Raw genomic sequence first — 6,212 nt, forward strand, 5'->3', positions numbered from 1 at the left:
AAAAAAGGTTTTGAGTGCCTATTCTATAAATTAGCAAAGATAAACTTGTAGGGATAACAGAGTGAAAAATCAATACAGGTACCCGATTTCAATAATCCGAAATTTCAGAAGGTCCGGACAGTCCGAATAGGTCTTAAGGCGCCAGTTGCCGCGGGCGCCTGAATGTCGTCAAATTTTTTCAATAAAAAAAAATTACATCATATTTCAGCAATATGTTATCTTTACATTGTTTATTTTTTTTATAAATTTTAAATTTTTCATTAATTATGTGGTGAAAATGATACTAAAATTGTTCCGTAAATCTACGTCCGTCTGAAATTCGAGCTCCAAGTATGGAACAAATGATTCAACAACAACAACAACAACCCTAAATATAGTCACAGAATACAAAACCGTAACAATAAGAATAAATGTCATAACAATAATAATCTATTAAGGTCAATTCGAATAAAAAATATTGTCAGAAGTGGGATTCGAACCCACGCCCACAGAAGTGGACTGCGACCTGAACGCAGCGCCTTAGACCGCTCGGCCATCCTGACTGTATGATAGTATTATCAAAGTACGCAACATAAACTGGATTTGTACTTTAAATATTACGATTGTTTTAAATATTGTTTTGATTGCAAATAGTATACTATTCCTACATCCATAAATTCTTGTTGGTGCAATGGGCGTTGATCATTCATTAAGAGGACCGTCGCAGGTTCGATTCTCCCACCTAATCAAATGATCGTGTAATCCATAAAACTAAGCTAAAATAACCATTTGGAATTTTCTAAAATCTGAAAAATAGTTTAATTTTAAAGTTTTTACCATAACAACCTTAAATTACTTCTATGGCAGTATCCGTTTAAAAGTTCTTAACTACTATTAACTCGAATTTTCAAACTTAACCGTAATATTTGTTAATTTTACCAATATTTTCAATGTGAAAATAAGTTTGCGAATACAACAAGTTAACGCATAACGTTCAATGCATGTTAATGAAATTCAACACAAAGATAGACCAAGTATCATTTGGGATTTCCAAATCGAAAACGGGCGGCGTCGCAAACAAAAGGTAGTATATACTACATAATGACATAAAAATTCGAAATACATATCCAGACTTGAACTCGAGACCTCGTAGTACAGGACCCCTTCGAAGTCTATTATCGCGAATTATGTTATCGCGTAAAATAAATTTCGAAGTAACAAAAATGAAAAGGGTCTTTTGAAACCAGCGCTTGGCAGTAACCCAGATATTGTTACACGAAAGAAACAAAAATATCAGTTTACATAAGTAATGTCCGAACGTTAGTAGGTACAATTGTAGGTAAGAAAGAGCAACCCTTTTATTTAAAGCAAAATATAGAATAATAAAAAGAGTAATAGAAATGTAGCCTTTAATTGACGGGTATAATTAGAATTTAAAATGATGCTAAACGTGTTTATTTATTTATTGTGAGAATTTCATAAATTAATTTTGATATCATGTTCACATAAAGCTTGGCTATTATCCGACAGGGCAGACTGAAACAGAATTTTAGAATACGCGACGTATTTTCAATAAATATATTCCAATAAGTTGTTTGAAGAGAAGCTTTTATTATTAACTAGTTGACCCAACAGACGTTGTCCCGACTTAACTATGAATTTGCAGCGCGCATTCTGTCAATCGCTGACAGTTATTTCAAACAATTGACAATTATATAATATTAATATTTTCGTTAAGTTTTCTTAAATTTTCTAATTTTTTCTTTCATAAGAACCTTCTCCTGACAATAACAAACACAAAAAAAATAATTGTGATATCGGTCCAGCCGTTCACGCGTGATGGTGTGACCAAGGGAAAAAGGGATTCATTTTTATATATATAGATTTGTATGACAGAAACTTAACAACTTTAAAGCAGATATAATAAGCGATATATGTTACGACTGGCCGTAAAATGTATCAACTATAGAATTTTTAGCTAGGTTCAGTGGTACGTAGCAGCAGTGGAATCTAGTAACTACGATTAATACTCATGGTTCTGAAACAACAGCTATCTCATATGTTATATCTATAATTCTTAGACCTTATTACTATAATCAGTAAAATATCCAACGTCATACTCTATAAGTACCCAAACCCGGCAAGAATGCGTCAGATCAGATCAGCTATCCATAATCCAGGGACATAGCTACCGCCATTGAAGGGCCCCTAAAAATGTTTGATATAAGCCCCCCCCCCCCCTCCCCATTTACATACAGGCGCTGAGGCGATGTATGTATCATATTAATACTTACGTTTCCTGCGTCCATCGACGACGGTCGCGTCAGGCACCGGTAGCCTCCCGTTGTCACTGACCTCATGCAGCGGGAGGTCGACGGTGTCGGGCGAGCCTCCGGGCCACGCCATCTCCTCACCATCACTGATCACTCATCACTTATCACCCACTGATATGCTTTTGAACACGTTACGCACCCGTTAGTACAGTCTTTTCGTTTATTATATTTAAATTACCTACTGTAATTATAAATGTAAGCTAGAGATAATATAAAATGAAGAAACTGATAATATTTTCACGTATTGCGTTAAATCGGTTGAACAGATTTCTATTCATGTTTCATTTTTGTAAGGCAAAGTTTGAATAATCACGTATCATACATATTCAAATATAATGATTGTGTGACTGACTGGCCTATTTTAGTCTACGAAAGATGATTTGGACTATATCCATTTACTTCATTTGTTTTATATGTGTGTAGGTAAATGATATAGAATACAACTTCACTCTACCTTAGTAGTTGGTATAACTTGTTTATAATAATGAGTTTAAAATAGAGTTTTTAGTCCACACATTTATGGAGTGCAATAAGAGGCCTTAAAACAATCTCAGATATCTTTATGGATTTCGTGGATATGGACAGCGTGTACCAAACATATTGAATCACGCTAGGAAAATTAGTTACACCATATATGCAAATACTTTTAAAAACCTGGAACCCAATATTCATTGTTAAAACAACTCAATTCCCATACTTTTTTATACCAAAACATAACACGATTAGATTTCACAGGAAACATATAAAAAATGGATAACTTCTCCATTGTAAGGATTACAATCCTCTTTGTTAAACTGTTTAATGAACAAGGGTAACATCCACGGTTCCACTGAGCATCGAACGCGATGCCTCAGGCCGTTCACTTTATGTTCCCAGTACAGGATTGTATGCACCATGAAATATCCTATTATAAACGTTTTATATTATTAATGGAATGGTAGGAAATTATTCAGAGTTTGTTGGATAATTGCGTTGCTGTTTAAGAGTATGGCCTTTTGCGTTTCCGTTTGAATGATGCAACTTCTATCTTCTTGAAACCTTTGCCATTGACAATACATAACTTATAATTACTTTTTGTCAAATAGGCACCTATAAGGCATATTGATCGAATACATTATCTTTCTCAGTATATCGCCACTATTAGCTCATTTAAGACACAAATAGGAATTGGAATGTAATAACATTATATTTCGATATCTTAAGTATAAATAGGCAGAATTATTCCGCCTGGTCCTGTTCCTGTGTTTGGAACACAAGAGTCAAAACCTAGAGTTGCAGTGAATGGAGTTTTCTTTGATCACTACCCACAAATATACATTTGGTTTTTCGAAATTATATATGATTTTATTTACTAGTCTTTACCTAAATGACATCACTATTTGTAATCACTTGTAGTGATTACAAACTTGTCTAATAGTATGACTGGACTGCATTGTTAATTGCTTTTTAAAATGTGACGGCAATTTATCCTGAAGCAAGTAGACAACTGCGGTCATTTCACGCATAATATTTTTGTGTTTTTTTTTTACGGGTTTAGTGTAGTGATTACGTCGGTTAACTTTGTGTATGTTTTCGATTGAAAAAACGTGTTAAATGCCTAGAACAGGATTCGTGTCGGATAAAGCACAAGGCTCGCTGTCTGAGTCTCTAGCACATTATGCGACGGATATTACCTTGTAAAAGCAGCACACAGTTGTCCTTCTGTCTAATTGTCAAAGATTATGATGCATTCGCATAGTATATATTTATATTGAACATATTTTTGGAAGTTATTTTACTTTACCATCAAATCGTAGACTTGGGTTCGAGGTTAACACTGCAGTACCATAAAAAACACGAGCTAGGAGGAGGTAAGAATTAAATTGTTGAGTAAAGTTGGTGGGGACCAGGAGTTGCTCTCGTGAATTAATGTTGCTCGTAAATTAGTTCAAGTAGTTTAGTGGGTAAGTCACGCGCAGTGTCATGGGTAAGTAAGCTCCTCTCGGGAATTTAAAGCATGCGCAAAATGCTATGCACTATCTATACATATTATAAATTAAAATTATAAGAGCTACGAGTAAAACCTATTTTTGAATCGTATCCTCCTTTTTTAAAAACTGCATTAGGCAAGGAAATCGTCGTCTGATATTAAGGACTCTATATAAAATAACAACAATGCAAGCTGAATTACAAAGTCATTACATAGCACGGTGCTTGTCATCCATGTCACATTAGATGTTGTCTCATAATGTCTGAATCTAGCTATAATATTCTTCAATTAAAAACATAACAACCCACCCACTGAACATTCAGCGTACGGTCAGATAAAAAGAAACACATTAAGTACATTAGAGTAAAGTAAAGAGGAAAGTTTGCTGACGATGAACTCCTAAATACATTTTTAATTACCCTAATAAGGGAACTCGCACAACTTTTCGTAAAAAATTAGGTTGTTAATAATAAAGTTCGTTGCCCGTTACATGTGGTAAATTTTAAGGCAAAAATAAAGAAATTGAGGTACTATTTGAGGCAGCGCTTTTTAATGCATCACTTTTCTGGAATTATATGGATTTAAATTTGTAGTAACCGTTTATTTTGCGAGAAATTGAGTGTACGTGCTACATTTAGTAGTTGTATAAAAATACAATGAAAAGATTGAGTATCGACAGCCTTTAAAAATGAATACATGACTAGTATTCGCTTGATGTTATTGCAATTCTGGGGAATTACGTCTCGAAGTTTGCCTAATTTAAGAGAGGCACAATAAACATCAATGTAGAAACGGTTTATTCGGACTGCACTGTATTACGAGGTGTGGTGTCACTTTGAGTCAGAGTAAAAACATTGTAACGTTACAAATAGCTGTGATTCTTTCACAGTAGAATTGAAAAATAACCAACCCAAATGGGAAGCGATATCATGAGTAAATATTTGTTTTCCACTCAAAACGGGTTTTTTGGGGACATGGTGCATTAGTTGTGCTTTTACTTAGAAGTTTGGGAAAAATGTCGTCACCTTATGTTTATGTTAATATGCTGTTTTGGGTATCCCATTTAACGATAAAATTGATATTATTACGTCGCATAAAAAGATAAAAAACACTCTTATCTTGAAACAATTTCTCCAAAGCGATATAAGTACCTACGTAGGAAGAAATTTTAAACTAGTAGGTATGTGAACTATTTTAATACAAAATTGAGATTGTGGCATTGAAGAAAATTACTTCTGCAGAGCATGTTGTATAATAATATATTATATGATTACGTAACGACGAAAACTCTACGTTTTTAAGCACAATGCGCGTACGGAGGAGTGTGCCATTTGACATGATTAAAGTTCATAATATATTAGGGAATGAGTGCAGAAAAATAAAACTTATGTAGAATATGTGTTACGAATATATTAAATTCGACGGTGGAATTTCCAACACTTGAAAACCAGTACTATAGATTATTTTGAGAAATGTATTGCTACCAAAAATCATTTATATCGTAGACTGATTTTCGATCATTTCCAAAGTATGATTCATAGCAATTTTGAGTCCACGTCTCACTGATTCAACGATTCTTATTGCCAATTCAGATTGTCACACAAATGGCGTTTGGCAATTGTCAATTTTCTCACTCGTACACACACAGAGTATAGAATGGTATAACATAGTTTTAGTCTTACTTAATATTTTTGAAATATCAATAATATATTTGATCGTAGTGAAACGATGGTTATAAAATCACTTCTTTGTTTAGCCTCTTTCTTTTTTCTCTTACGTTCAGCATTAGTAGCACTTAAGTGAGACTTTGCAAGTAAGTAGCAAATACAATGAAGTGCCTACTTACGCTGTTAAACTTAGTTTTCGTAATAAACTGAAGTTTCAACCAAGTAAAGCCTGGATTGTTAGGTAAGTACGGAAGTTTATTACAT

The 6,212-nt window shown here is 33.9% G+C and overlaps 1 non-coding gene across 1 annotated transcript; it reads right to left on the reverse strand.

Annotated features, from left to right (window-relative positions):
• Positions 1 to 458: 458 nt before the first annotated feature.
• On the reverse strand, positions 459 to 542 carry Trnal-cag. The gene has a single exon. It is a non-coding gene; the product is annotated as a tRNA-Leu (tRNA).
• Between the last annotated feature and the right edge of the window lie 5,670 nt (positions 543 to 6,212).

This window comes from Manduca sexta, unplaced genomic scaffold, assembly GCF_014839805.1.
Source record: "Manduca sexta isolate Smith_Timp_Sample1 unplaced genomic scaffold, JHU_Msex_v1.0 HiC_scaffold_600, whole genome shotgun sequence".
Classification (NCBI taxonomy): domain Eukaryota; kingdom Metazoa; phylum Arthropoda; class Insecta; order Lepidoptera; family Sphingidae; genus Manduca; species Manduca sexta.